Source organism: Mytilus californianus, unplaced genomic scaffold, assembly GCF_021869535.1.
Source record: "Mytilus californianus isolate M0D057914Y unplaced genomic scaffold, xbMytCali1.0.p SCAF_13, whole genome shotgun sequence".
Classification (NCBI taxonomy): domain Eukaryota; kingdom Metazoa; phylum Mollusca; class Bivalvia; order Mytilida; family Mytilidae; genus Mytilus; species Mytilus californianus.
This window is the reverse complement of record NW_026262615.1, coordinates 6761103-6777816: the sequence shown is the minus strand read 5'-3', so window position 1 is coordinate 6777816 and position 16714 is coordinate 6761103. Positions and strand designations below refer to the sequence as shown.

Here is a 16714-nt window from a genome sequence, read left to right as displayed (position 1 = left end):
ATCATAGAGAATAACTGAGTATACTTAATTAATTTTATGAAGAATCATGCAAAGACATTATTCTCAGAGCATATACATGTCTCTGGAAGAATTGAGAATAAAGAAAAACTAAATAAAGAATATTCAATCATTTATATATTATTTATAACTCATTCACATTTTGTTCCATTCAGAATTAAATAACTCTGCTGAGGGGGGCATGGGAAGTTTGGAAAATTGACAAACGATAATTACTCTAAATTCTAATCAGAGGAGAATTAAATGTTATACAGTTAGAGTGTAATAAATAAAATATAAACATATATTTTTCAAAATGATGTCACAGAAAACACAGATTTTTTTTTATTACTAATAAGATTCTGCAATTTGAGTATCTATGTCCAACAGATGTCAGTGAATTAGAAATTTTACTAATCTGATAAACGTTTAGTTAAGAATCTGTGACAAGTTCTTTTGTAATATTATTAGGAAATTGCCTACCGCCTCCTTGATTTAGAATTGCATACTCTTCAAGATTAAGGTAGCCTACACAAATAACAGCCAGTTTTGGACTTGATCTTTTTGTCCAAGGTTAAACAATATATTTTGTTTTATAATTTTCAACTCATGAACTATGCAAATATTTTTAACACTATCTCCTCATGATATTCGACGAAAAGCTCACCTGATCTTATCTTCACATGTTTGCCAATATGGCGAATCAAATCAAAGTTTTACTTACTTAATTTCAAGTTGGCAATTACATGTATACTCAAACCTAGGTTGCCACATGTTGAGCAGAAAGTTCCTAACTTTATCATTCACAATACTTGAGTTCATCCATGTATTTTGGAGGTTCGTGTTGCACATAAAGGCGGATTTAGAGCACCCTGCCCCTCCCCTTTTTGTGGCAAAAATTTGATCTATTATATCGGGAATCACTGATGCATGACTAGGGAGGCCCCCTCTTTAGCAGTCAGTGGGCCCCCTTATGAAAATTTCTGTAAAATGTTATCACCGTTGATCCAATAAACAAATCCTTGGTTGATCTATTCTTAAACAACTTCTTTCCAGTAGTACCCTCACAATGGTATTAATCACATTAATGCCTCCAACCTGGGACTATTATGGAGACTATTATACAATAGTCCCAGCTCCAACACTGATCATTGATATTTATGTTCCCCTTATAAATAGAATAGAGAAATTGAGGACATTTGTTCCACATTTTATGAACTTTGAAAAAACACAAGCACATGTAACTTTTGACACCACCTGCGGGCAAGTGCCTGCAGGACACTGATGTGGTGGCACGTGGGTGGTGGTAAGTCAGTGGCGGATCCAGAACTTTTCATAAGGGGGGCCCGCTGACTGACCTAAGGGGGGCCGCTCCAGTCATGCTTCAGTGATTCCCTATATAATCAACCAAATTTTTCCCACGAAAGGGGGGCTCGGGCCCCCCACCCTGGATCCGCCTATGTAAGTTTATAACCGCCGTTACAGTAAACCCCTCTCAACCCACCAAATGCTTGCTTGAAACACAAGTAAAATATAAGCAGGTAATTATATCCTTTGCTTTTATTCCACACCAAAGATGAAGAAATGTAGGATAAAGTTATAATGGTATATTATTCTGTACATTGTATAAGCCTAAAAATTAAAGGGACGAAAGTATGTAGTGACTATTGTTTGTCGTGATTTAAACACGATAATAGTGTTGCTTTCCCCTTTATCTTATGAGCCGTTTTGAACAGGACAGACTACCCCAAACACTCTGAAACTTTTCAAGTACTTTCTATATGCTCATGTGTATTATATTGTTAGCATAGTTTTGTACTTGGACAGATAATCAGAATGGTCAACAATCAAGTATTGACAATGTTAATTGGTCACGTTTGTTTGAACTACCAAACCAGGTAATTTTTAAATTTACACTTGTACAACCCAATGTCAATGTTACATACAATCAGTCATTTTTGTAACACAAGGGTTACAAATAAGAAAATACTAAATAAAATATGTATGAAGCACCTAAGACTTAAATATATCTACTGGGTGTATCTGTCTGTCTTTTGTCTAAGATAGTTGGCAGATATATAGGAATAAAAAGAGATGTAAGGTTATTGTAACACACCTTTGAGAAAGTTATTCAAACAAAAATAACAAAAACACAACACAACACATCTAGATATTCCAAGTTCTAAATCATTTTTTTTCAAAGTGGTGAAGATCAAAAGATCTGCAATTAACACCAAATTCTCCCAATATGAATGCATACTTCTTTTACCTGTGTATATGTATTAAAAGAAATACCAATGAAAATCTTAATTAAAATAAATGTTTAAAGATTAAACTTTTAATTGTTCAAATAAGAAGAACATTTTATGGGGGAAGGGGGATGATTCACAGAATCCCCTGGCCTACTCCCTTTAGGAATTATATATAGAGAGAGACTTTTTACAAGTCTAGTCTCACTTTTTTTTAAGGATCCTGGACCCATATCTGACAATTATTGCAATTGCTTTCATGTCGATCCGGCCCCACGTCGATCCGGCCCAAGTCGATCCGTCCCACGTCGATCCGGCCCAACGTCGATCCGGCCCAACGTCGATCCGGCCCATATTTAAAGTCGATCCGGCCCAATAAAAAATATATTTACAAGGAATAAAAAAAATGGAGGTATATATTAATTGTAATTCATAAATGTTTATGAATTTTATTAAAAAAGGTGTACGGTAAAAAAAAATTGGCAAAAATTTTCATTTTTCGGCAAGTGCGTCACAGTGGTAGATGAACAGAGTCTTGCCCGTTGGCAACGCACCAAGTATCAACGGTCACAGGGACGCCTCTCTTCACTATATGAGCAACTTCAAGACAGTACCATCACCACCTCCTTCTTCCTTCGTGCCGTCGGACACATGTACGACATTCCTGTGCCAGACCCAGAACCAGAAGAAAACACTGACAGCGAGTGATTTAATTGACTTTGAGTAAACTGTATGACTTGTATTATGTTAGTGCATATGTGGCTACAATCTATATGTTTATATAACATTTATTTAGTAAATGCTTAATGAGTATTCTTTATGTTTAGAATAATATAGTGCGTTTGTTCTTGGTGAGCTCATCAACTTGAACAGTTATAGTGCTGTTAGTTGTTCTATATATTATATATGTACTGCGTATGATAGTTACTGTATATGTTATTGTAGTGCTGCAAGTGTGACCCCTTTTATATTATGTAAGTGACAGTGTAACTGTTAGTGTAAATGATTTAAGAGTTATATATATATATTAATGCGAGTGTCAGAGATAGTGTGTTTGTTAGTGTGTATGAATTTATTGTTATATTATAGTAATGCTGATATTATATTTTAGAGAATGAAAATGTGCATTCAGTGTAATTATTTTGTTATTATCTTGCAGTAAAGAATAATGGATACTCATATAACTTGTTTTTTTATCTACACACAACTATTCAAAATATTGTCAACTTTCAAAGAATATATTGACTATATTCGATATTACAAAAAAAAAAACAAAAAAAAAAACATGTATTATAGAAGCCTCTGATGTTACCTGATTGAAATTAAATCAATCAGGATTTGATGGAATTAAGTGATTACGAGTGGCATTACCTTAGTTCACAATCATTAGACAATTGTTGAATAAACAAACCAATTATAGACTAATGATTTGATTAAACAAGTCATTATGATGAGTTAAATTTTATAGGTTCCATTGGACTGTAAATATTTATTTAGCTATTCTGTGTGTGAATTAAATAAAATAAAAATCGCCATGACATTCAAAGTTATCATGGAAAATAACTTCATATTAAAATATGTTGAAGCTGTATACAAACAGACACTATCACACTCATTTTCGTATCGATGTAAAATAATTCTTTGACTGGTACTCCAATACTTCACTTACCTGTTGTCATCCACCAACGATACTTTTTACAAATTCCATTTATACTGTTAAAATTTGTCACAAAAACCTCCAAAGTCAATATAATTTATTCATATTTTATTATGGGGCCGGATCGACGTAGGGACGGATCGACGTGGGCCGGATCGACTTGGGACGGATCGACTTTGGGCCGGATCGACTTAGGGCCGGATCGGTTCGGGGACGGAACGACCGGATACCTTGCAATTTTATTTACTTTGCCTTTTTTTACTGTGATTATTTTCCTAAGCTGATTGGATAAAATACCATTTATTATGGTGACAATTAAGGATAATCAGGGGCTGATCCAGCCATTTTTAAAAGGGGAGGGTCCCAACACAGGATAAAAGGGGGGTTCCAATTATGTTTCCCCATTTAAATGCATTGATCATTCCAAAAAAGGGGGGTTTCATGTGAAAATAATTTTTTTAAAAGTAAAATAAGATTTTCAATGGAATATATGTCTTGCAAGGTATTAGATGTTAATAAACAAGTTTTAATTTTGATGTTATTTTTTTTCAACTTGGACACAATTTACTTTTTTTTCATGTGAATTTCACATGAAAAATTTAACGTAAATTCATGTGAAAAATTTAACTTAAATTCACATCAACAAAATTTTCCTGTGTAACACATGCGTTACACATGCGTTTGACTATACATGTGTTACACATGCAAATATCGCATGTGTCACATGCGTTTTCCAACACATGCGTGACACAGGTGTTTTTCTGACACATGCGATTCACATGCGTGTATTACGCATGTGAACGCATGTGTACCACGCATGATTCACATGCGTGGCAAGAAACATGTGTATTACGCATGTGACACACCTGTGACACATGCGTTTTTAGGTACATGCGTGACACATGTGTGGCATTTTTGCCCTAGTACTTGTATCTTTAATTTACAGTTTGTCAAAATTATGTTAAAATAATTACCGTATGTATTTCTTTCAGAGAGACAACTTGATGTCATGAGAGGATAAGTCGAAATTTACGAAATAACCATTAAATCGTATATTACAAATATTCGTAATATAGAAAAACTATATTACAGATATTCGTAATATTGATTATTACGTCTTTTTGTAATATAGGCCTTATATTACACAGAGCTGTAATGTTACTATTTGTCGTAATATTATAAGTTTGAGTAATATTACAAATAAAAATATTCGCCTGGACTGCTTAATGCGCTCCATAGTATACAAGGAATTGTCAAAGTAGTATCCATTTTATGTACAATGTAAGTAATAGGGAGACAAAAGCATTTTATTTAGATTTGAACCAAACATTTGTTGTACATTAGCCAAATTTAAAAGAAAAGCACAAATTTACCAAACAAAGCTACTCGTGCTACTAGCAATATGATGCTAGGTTGTTTTGTTACACTTTAGTTTTATACATCTCTACTGACTACTGATGACTCAGTTCTGAGTGTAAAGTATCATTCAGAATGTTAAAAAAAAGACCAAAATTCTTGTTTGCTTTGACCAGCTTTAGAGGAGATATTTTCAATGAATTAATAAAAAATAACACAGAGGTTTACTTTCTAGCTCATCTAGCCCCAAGCATCATGTCAGGCATTGTCATTACTAAAAACCATTAAATGTCTTCTAATCTGAGAAACAATTTCGACATTTAAACAGAATCTTTTACTTATGATACTGATGATCCACCACAAAGTAATATAAATAAAACCATACAAATAGTAAGCAAATACATGTTCTCAGATATCATCTCCCATATAAAAAAAATCACATCATGAAAAAATGAACCTATTATGTGTTCCTCTCCTAGCTACAAAATGTATCCAAAATCAAAGATGTGGAACATATTCTATCATAATCCTTTGGTAATTAATGCAAAAAGTGTCTCTTCCATGCCCGTCTTGACATAAAAAACTAAACATTAAATAAACAACACTCCTAATGCTCGGGTTGGTTGTCATTGTGCAACACAATTAATAATATAGAACCCTATTGGAAAAACATATAACTTTTTTTGTATACTAATTTAAGATTTCCAGAAAACCAGGAGTTATTTTGATAGTACCTGTGTTCCCAAGTCAAATTTTTCTTATAAGTCTTTAAAGGTAGGTTGAAAATTGGCATGTAGAAAGGTGATACATGTACAATCCAGGATATTCCTGGTTTCTATGAAGTAAAAATTAAGGCAAAATATTTAGAAAGCTGTGAAAATTGCAAAATTTGGTTGAACAGATAGGGATTTTTAATTGGTGGTCTGACACCTTTAAAGCAAAAAGCGATGAAACCCCAAAATCAGAAAACAACTGATTTTTATGTCAAGTCATTTTATTGACTGATAGTAAATAAAAACAGTTTAATGACCATAACAGTTACTGCACTTTTGATCAACTAATAGTCCCATTACTGACACCTGGTAAAAAAAAAGGGGGAGGGGAGGGGTTTCAATATTTCTTGACTCTTCAATACCTTGGATACTTTTACTAAACTTATTGTAAAAATTGTGGAAAGTCTTTAAAGCAGTAGGACAAAGAAGGAAAAATCAACCAAACTGATCTTCATATTGAAAGTTTATGTTTCTGTAGTCCAAAATGAAATTTTCACGTATTTTCTATTAAAGTCATACATTACAGTCAGTTTAAATTGAGCTGTGAATTTTGTAGTATAAGTCGCATTATGCTCAGATAGGATTTTTGTTTACTACAAATAGACCAAGGATTAGGAATAAAGCAAAACAAAAGATTTCTGATCAACTTTTTTTGCTTTTTAAAGCGAAAAGCGGTGAAGCCCCAAAATCAGAAAACAATTGATTTTTTTGTCTTAACCGATCATTTGAAATGATAGTAACCAGATTTCAATCTATTTTTGTCAAAAAGTCACATATTGCAAATTTAGAGCCTTAAACCGGAATTTGTGCCATTTTTAGCTTTTCTAACACTACAAACCAGTAAAAGTCTGAAATGGCCTATATATGTTCTCGACTGTACTGATTTTTACTCGACCAGTCTGAATTGGTCTGAATTTTACTCGACATTACTCGACCCCAGTCTTAACCATACTCGACCGTACTGATTTGTACTTGACCTATATCTTTGCCATTGAAAATAGTCTGAACTATTACTCGACCAGTCTGAAACAGTCTTAACCCATTCTCGACCTGTACTCGACCTATTTTTTCAGTCTAAACCATACTCGACCAAAGGTGTGAACAATACTCGACCAGTCTGAACCATACTTGACCAAAGAACCTCTATTTTTATTTAATTTTAGCTGTTAAAATTAATTTCTTTTTTTCTGACATGATAACAGCCACAATAAAATAAAGATATATATAAAAACATATTTTTACATCCTTACATGATTCTCAGATTTATCAAATAGAGATAGTAAACCAAATTATCTTATATAATAATTTAATTGTATTAATTTTAAGTTTTAGAGTTTTTTTAAAAAAAATATTCTTTTACCTAAAAACCACACCTTTACTGAGGGTAATAAAACCTTACTAAGGTGCTTCTTGGTTGGCATGTGTGTTTTTTTTTTAAACTAAATTTTCCTAAATTCCTACATAGGTTTCATGGTTACATACAAAAGTTATATAATTATCTTTTTAATGAGTTAACAACAGCCAAAAAATCACTGAAATTGTTTAAACTTATATTAGAAATATATCTATTCTTATTTGGATATATTATATATAATATATATCAAAAAAGGATAAAAAAGTTAAAGAAATAAATTAAAAAAAAATTCTGAATAGTGGTAAAGTATAAAGTAATACCTCCTGCTTGGGTCAAACTCATTAAAAAGATCACACCTGGTCAGAGAGAATTAATTTCTAATTAACATTCAGTAAAAATTGCAACATCCTGTAAAACTTAAATCGCAAGGCCTTTTGAATTCACTAGATAAGTAATACACGAGTTTAAGAAAAATAGGGCTTTCTTTTTACCTGTAAAACACACATGTACTGAGGTGATTAAACCTTATTAAAGTTCTTCTTGTATGCCATGTCTTTAATTTTGACAAAAGTTATTTAAATTTAATTGAAATAAATTTTTTCTGCAACTTTGGAACACATTTCCTTTTTTAAATGGTTATCAAGGATTGCTACGGAAGTTCTATTATCATGATTATACTAAATTCTTGGTTTTACAAAACAAAGGTGTGATCTTTTAAATTTATTAAGTTGCTTTATATACTATTCTAAATATATTTTAATAAAAAAAATGTTCACTGCATTATTAACTAAACTCAACTGACACCATAAATCTATACAAGGCTTAAGTAAATGGTGAAAATTGTCCAGTAACCATAAACATGATAAAATATATCTGAAACATTCAAAAAATTTGAATAACATTAAAAATATTAGTCACAATTCAGTTTTAAGATTATTGGATCAGCTTGTTTTATTTTTATTTTAAAGGTGATATATATATGTAAGTGTTGATGAATATGGTGTTGAATTTATATTATGTTTATTGTGAAATTTTTGTTTCAATGCCATATTGAATACATTTTAAATTTCAAATTGTTGTTCAAATTTCTAGCCAGGGGAAATAGCTGTTAAAAACAGTTCATAAATTGATGAAATACAATAGATAGATACAAAAAATATGTCTCGGTTGGTTAAGACTTGGTCAAGTATGGTTCAGACTAGGTCGAGTATGGTTCAGACTAGGTCGAGTATGGTTCAGACTAGTTTGAGCATTGTTCAGACTAGGTCGAGCATGGCTGAGACGCAAATAAAATGGTTAAGTACTGGTCGAGTGTGGTCGAGTACAAGTTCAGACTGTTAAGTATGGTTCAGACTACAGTCAAGTATAATCAAGTAAATTTCAGACCAATTCAGACTGGTCGAGTAAAAATCAGTACAGTCAAGTACAACTATAGGCCATTTCAGACTTTCAATGGTTTGTCCCTTACCGAAAAATAAGCCCTGTGGCAAACATTTGCCGCAAGTTTGCAGCAAACATTGCCGCAAGCTTGCGGCAAACATTTGCTGCAAACTTGCCGCAACCATTTTACCATGCAAATGAAGGTTGCGGCAAGCTTGCTGCAAACAAAATTATGCAAATTAGATTTGCGGCAAGCTTGCGGCAATTGTTTGCTGCAAGCTTGCGGCAAATGTTTGTTGCAAACTTGCGACAAACTTGCAGGAACTACACATATATTAATGTCATGTGTGTAGACACATTCAATTTAGCTCTTTCAAATTACACAGCAACATTTTTAAAAGAATTCCTGCCTGTATACAAACAGTCATTGAAAGAATTCTTGCAAACAAAGGGGACAGGGGTCATTCTCAAATGACATCATATACCTGTAATTAAGAAATGAAAAAAGAATAAATCTTAAGTGTGTATCGGGTATAAAGCTAGGTAATAATTGCATTACAAAATTGAACTTAATTTTAATAAACATGGTACAGTACATCAATTACAAAATTCAAACTTATAATACATGTAGCTAAAGATTTTCAAACACACACATATATATATAGTTGCTTACTTAATTATGTATGATGTGACATTAATTATTTTATCAAAACATGCTGTTCTATGAATTATTTGTACTTACAAAATTACATATTGATATCATTGAACCAAAATGCCTCCTTGATCTCTTATATGTGAAATGCATTTTCCAAACACAATCAACATGACCTAGTCACAATTTCAAATTGTTAGCTTCCAGGAATTGCCAACTAGGCATGCCCAGTTAATATTGTGTAGTTCTTGCAATGTTCTGGCAAACATATAGAATGGTCAAAGTTTTCTGCAATTTTGTGGCAAACATATAAAATGGTCAAAGTTTTCTGCAATCTTGCGGCAAACATTCTTAATTATCCTAACTTTCTGGCAATCTTACGGCAAACATTGATGTTTCTGCAAACTTGCCGCAAGCTTGCAGCAAAAAGCTGCAATGTTTGCCGGAAGTTTGCAGCTAGCGGCAAACATCTGCAAACACAATTTTCTGTGTTCCTGCAAACTTTTTGTTTGCCACAAGCTTGCGGCAAGTCTGCTGCAAGTTTGCGGCAAACAATTCAGTTTCATAAGGGGTAGTGTAACCCTGACAATATGATTTCATTTAAAAAATGTCCTAAATTGATATGAATGCACAGTAAGTTGTTTCCGTGGTATTAAACGTTAAAACATAGGTTGTTTACTACTCAAAAAAAAAATTGTCGTCATGAAGATTTAATGAAATTATTTGATATTTACCCCTTATATCATTGCGTCATACCATGTATTTAGCAGATAACATAGCCTAATGTAAACACTGCATAAACTCACCACAATCCCATTTATTGTTTCAAATGAAAGTTTTCTATCTTAAATTTTATTAACTGATAGTAAATAAAAACAGTTTAATGACCATAACTGCACTTTTGATCAACTAATAGTCCCATTACTGACACCTGGTGAAAAGAAGGGGGGGGGGGGGGGGGGGGTCAATATTCCTTGACTCTTCAATACCTTGGATTTTTTACTAAACTCTTTGTAAAAATTGTGGAAAGTCTTTAAAGCAGTAGGAAAAATCAACCAAAACTGATCTTGATATTGAAAGTTTATGTTTCTGTAGTCTAAAATGAAATTTTCAAGTATTTTCTATTACAGTCATACATTACAGTCAGTTTAAATGGAGCTGCGAATGTTGTAATAAAAGTCGCATTATGCTCAGATAGGATCTTTTTACTAGAAATTGACCAAGGATCAAGAATAAAGCAAAAGAAAAGATTTCTGATCAACTTTTTTTGCTCTTGAGGTGTCAGACCACCAATTACTCCCTCCAATTTAGAACGTTTGTAAAAGTAGCCCTACTCTGACACACAATAGTGCTTTTGATGTCCTTGTTTACTTAAACTAACCAACAAATTTCCAGAAATGAAACTTTTGGTGAAAGAGAAATATATTTAGACAATTTTGAGCAAAAATATACTTGTCTATGAGTTTTCATTAAAAATTCAGGATTAATGCGCTCCATTGTATACTAATTTAAGATTTACAGAAAACCAGGAGTTATATTGGTAGTACCTGTGTTCCCAAGGTCAGATTTTTTTTATAAGTCTTTCAAAGTAGGATGAAAATTGGCATGTTGAAAGGTGATACATGTACAATTCAGGATATACCTGGTTTCTATGAAGTTAAACTTAAGGAATAATAATTATAAAGCTGTGAAAATTGCAAAATTTGGTTGAACAGATAGGGATTTTTAATTGGTGGTCTGACCTAACTGATCATTTGAAATGATAGTAACCACATTTCAATCTTTTTTTGGCAAAAAGTCACATATTGCAAATTTAGAGCCTTAAACCTGAATTTGTGCTATTTTTAGCTTTTCCCACCCTGACAATATGCTTTCATTTAAAAAAAAAAAGTCCTAAATTGTTATGAATGCACAGTAAGTTGTTTCTGTGGTATTAAACATTAAAACATACGGTTGTTTACTACCCCCAAAAAATTGTCGTCATGAAGATTTAAGGCATTTATTGTCTCAAGTTTCTTACTTTAAATTATTGACTGATAGTAAATAAAACAGTTTAATGACCATACCTGCACTTTTGATCAACTAAAAATCCCATTACTGACACCTGGTGAAAAAAAGGGGAAAAAGGGGGGGGGGGGGGTGTGGTCAATATTCCTTGACTCTTCAATACCTTGGATTTTGTACTAAACTCATTGAAAAAATTGTGGAAAGTCTGGAATGCAGTAGGAGAAACAAGGAAAAATCAACCAAATCTGATCTTGATAACGAAAGTTTATGTTCCCGTAGTGCAAAATAAAATGTTCAAGTATTTTCTATTAAAGTCATACATTACAGTCAGTTTAAATGGAGCTGTGAATTTTGTAATATAAGTCGCATTATGCTCAGATAGGATTTTATTTTACTACAAATTGACCAAGGATTAAGAATAAAGCAAAACAAAAGATTTCTGATCAATTTTTTTTGCTCTTTAGGTGTCAGACCACCAATTACTCACTCCAATTTAGAACGTAAAAGTAGCCCTACCCTGACACAAAATAGTGCTTTTGATGTCCTTGTTTACTTAAACTAACCAACAAATTTCCAGAAATGAAACTTTTGGTGAAAGAGAAATATATTTAGACAATTTTGAGCCAAAATTTACTTGTATATGAGTTTGCATTAAAAATTCAGGATTAATGCGCTCCATAGTATACTAATTTAAGATTTACAGAAAACCAGGAGTTATTTTGGTAGTACCTGTGTTACTAAGGTCAGATTTTTCTTATAAGTCTTTAAAAGTAGATTGACAATTGGCATGTAGAAAGGTGATACATGTACAATTCAGGATATACCTGGTTTCTATGAAGTTAAACTTAAGGAATAATAATTATAAAGCTGTGAAAATTGCAAAATTTGGTTGAACAGATAGGGATTTTTAATTGGTGGTCTGACCTAAAGGCGTCCGGATATTGTTTCCGTCATCGGACGGATCGCTGCTGGAAAAAAGAAAAAAGAGGCCCAATTCAGGCTAAATTTAGATAGAATTTATACTCTCCTGTGTAAAGAATCGTTCACATTCTTAGCAGTTCATGCAGCAAATATTTCAATAGGGCTTCATTTTGTAGTTTCTATACTTTATTATATCAAGCATATATAATTTTTCATTTTCTACTGTTTGAAAGGACTATTGTTGGAAATGAATACTCACAAGGGACATAATTCAGCTTTTTCATAGAATAATACAGGCCACAAAAGCAACTTTACAGCTGAGTTATTTGCATATTTAACGTTTTAAGTGTATAACATCTTTTTTTTTATCATCTCAAGACAGAATAATGATTTTATAACAAGCTCTGAAATTTTGAACCACATGATGGCATATAATAAAAATGGAATGGAGATTAGTATGATAGGTCTTGAATTTGTGCTTATGTTGTAAATTTAAGATAAAATGAATACAAATTGAATGGAACTGTCATTTTTATCCGATTAAATGGTACTGTTTACTTTTCTTTTTAAATAAGATAAGATATGATTGGATACAGATAATTTATTAAGCCTTATCTGAAAGAAGTACAGAAAGAGATAAACCAGCATGAAGGGATGGGGACATAAAATGATCTATGTTTCTTTTAGTAATGGGGACATACAAGTATTTATTATAGCCAAGGTTTTCACAACAACTCATTATTGCATTGATGGTGTCATAAGAACTCTTTATATCTTTATGTCACAGTATACCGAAAATAGCAAGGGAAATCAAAATAAATCAGAGTTCAGTTGTATTGTACTATTTTAAAGCCTTTGATTAGTACATTTGATTTTGATCACCATGAATAGAAATTTCTTCACTGAAACCAATACTGTCGTGAGAAAAGTGCTGAGTCATCACAGTAAGTCAAATTGATGGGTACTGATATAAAACTTTATTCTAGGATTTCAATATTAACTATATTGTATAAAATGCACCAAACTCTAGTTTTTTTGTATTTGTTTTCACCTTTCACAATGATTAATTCAATTGGAAACACCAGCATTCAAGTTGCAACAAATATTTTTTACTGAAATATTTGCCTTTTTGGCTGTGTAATTCCCTTAATGTATCACTTGAGTAATTCTCAAGACATAATCTATTAAAATTGGAAATTGGTTGGTTAAGTTTATACTGTTTATGGAGTAAGGCAATATTTGGTCACAATAGAAGCATTTTCAGTGTTAAAATTGTCCTTCTAAGAAAAAAAAGAGGCCTAATTGAGGCTACATTTAGATAGAATTTATACTCTCCTGTGTAAAGAATTGTTCTCATTCTTGGCAGTTCATGCAGCAAATATTTCAATAGTGTGCTTCATTTTGTAGTTTCTATCTTTTATTATATCAAGCATATATAATTTTTCATTTTCTACTGTTTGAAAGAACTATTGGTGGAAATGGATACTCCCAAGGCACATAATTCAGCTTTTTCATAGATTAATACAGGCCACAAAGGCAACTTTACAGCTGAGTTTTTTGCATATTTAACGTTTTAAGTGTCTAACATCTTTTTTTTTTTTATCATGTCAAGACAGAATAATGAATTGTATAACAAGCTCTGAAATTTTGAACCACAATATGGCATATACTAAAGCATGGAATGGAGATTAGGATGAAAAATCTTGAATTTGTGCTTATGTTGTAAATTTAGGATAAAATTAATACAAATTGAATGGAACTGTCATTTTTATCCGTTTAAATGGTACTGTGCACTATTTTTTTTAAATAAGATAAGATATGATTGGATACAGGTAGTTTATTAAGCCATATCTGAAAGAAGTACAGAAAGAGGTAAACCAGCATGTAGGGGTGGGGACATAAAATGGTCCATGTTTCTTTAAGTAATGGGGACATACAAGTATTTATTATAGCCAAGTTTTCACAATAACTCAGTATTGCATTGATGGTGTCATAAGAATTCTTTATATCTTTATGTCACAGTATAGGGAAAAAAGTAGTATTACATTTTCCCGGCTTTAGGTTGGCCTTTTGTGTACTCAAGGCAGGTGAAGGAAGTCAACTTAGGAGCGCTCTGATTGGATGTAATGTTACGATATATCTTTTTTATTTATCTATGAATGACTGCAGTAGGGACTCTGTGGGAACGTCACGTCAATAAACTCATATCTGCCGTAATGCATAATTGGTGTTATCGACGTTGGAAAAAATTACAAAAAAAAAACTTTTTCATTCGATGTCAGTAAAAAATAAAATATCACAGGAAACATGAATTTTAGCTCTTCAAACTAGGCTTAAAGTTATAGACTTTACCTGTTTGTATTTATATTTCATAACAATGTGAAAATCGGTAATATTATCCACAACGTTTATCTTTCGCTATCATATGCAACAATTTAATATCCTATCGGGACCTAGCGCTATTTATAGAAACGTAAACAGACATCAAAATTTTGCATGCATCATCCTGAAGTTGAGAACAGTAAAATTGTGTAGGTATCCTAATCCAATTTCGTCAATAAGGTGTCTAATTTTGAGGAAAATCAACAAAATGTAGCGTTTTCCACCGAAAAGATACCCAATGTTCACATATTTTCCAAGGATCCATCGCTCCTCGCAATCTACAACATGTTATCTTTACAACAATGTCCAGTTTATGTAAATGTGTTGCGAATTGACGAGGCGCCAGTGCGTCATAGGCGGCAAGGTCCAGCATTAAAAGAACCAAAAAAAAGCGCCGTAACGTTAGATTTATATATTCACTGTTCACATCATCATGCAGTCCGTTAAACTTTCAATTTCTGCTAAAATATTTACACTGACGAACGTAATGGTTGCGTTGATCACGATCCAGTATTGTCAATTAATCAGATTATAAATTCGAATACATATTTACTTGATCAAATACGACAAAGATTCGCTCGAAAACTAACTTCATGAAATATTGTCATTATAGATGCATGATAAGGGTTAATTCCCTTTGTTTATAAAAAAATAGTTGGAGGTACTGTGCAGGATATTCTGTACACTTGAATTCACATAACTTAATAAAAATTGTAATGCAATAGTAAGAGTTAAGTATAAATAATTTATTTACTCAACAAATTTATGCTTTTCTTTAAAGAATAATATATTATTATAATGGAATTCAAACAAAATATGCAATATATGCGAAGTAAATTTTTTCTATTTTAAAAATTAGAATGGTCAAGGTTTTGTAAAAAATAATGAAAAAAATAAACTATCCCCCCCTCCCCCCCACCTTTTCCAAAAAAAAACAAAAAACAAAACAAAACAAAATTAAAACATGACGAAAAAGAAAAGTCAAAATGATTTAACGAAAAATTAAAATGAAAATAAGCAAAACAAGCAAAAAAGAATTAACAACATCATGTCTTATCTTAAAATAATATGGATACAAACAAAATAAAAATAAGGAATTGTGGTATGATTGCTGAAAAGACAACTATCCATCAAAGCCCAAATGAAGTGGATGTAAGCAATTAAAAGCCACCGTACGGCCTTCAACAATGAGAACAAAATACCCTAAGGTCGGCTATAAAAGCTTGTTATTGATTGTCCTCAGTTATTACCATTCAGTATTGATTAAATTTGAAGGAAACAAGTATAATATTTATAATAAGTATTTGATTCAACATTGAATTTGTGTCACGGAATACATACCACATGAAACACGTCTTCTTAAAAATATTAGACCCCGTTTACACTTGTACGAAGTTGAACTGATCTTTATTTGAATCGATATTAAAAAGACCAGTTCGCGTTACATTTGCACAAGCAAGATCGATCGAGATCGATCTTATTTAATCTAGTGCGTTTACACTGCAACATTAACAGAACCGGTATGATCTGATAACTTTACATTTCGTAAACAAATAATCGTAAAAATAGAATTGAATAATAACGAGTGCATTTCGCGCGGACTATCACACACTGCACAATTACGGAGAAAATAGTTGCATCATTGGAATTTCGTATGCAGTTATCAATTATCTTTTTGGTTCACACGTCACAAGTCATTAAACAAAGAAATACGAGAAGAATATCTCTTAAAACAAACTGTCAATGCCTTTGAAGATGAGGATTTGCAGCAAAGAACTAGAATTTTTCGATTCAAAAGAATGATTAAAAAACGGCGGAATCTTTTCCCTCCAGTCGTTTTTAAACACGTGTGTTTTTGCCTAAAGTTGTGCTGCGATTAAAGAAGGTCAAGTTGCGAGTTAGACAAGTCGAGTTGCGAGTCACGATAGTAGAGTTGTGTGTTAAAAAGTCGAGTTGCGATTTGAAAAAAGTAGATTTGCGAGTTGG

General features: G+C 32.2%; 1 protein-coding gene across 4 annotated transcripts in view; it reads left to right on the top strand.

The window, feature by feature from the left end:
* LOC127723086 (apolipoprotein D-like) overlaps positions 1 to 16714 on the top strand; it is a 205469-nt gene that overhangs the window by 83351 nt on the left and 105404 nt on the right. The window lies entirely within an intron of this gene.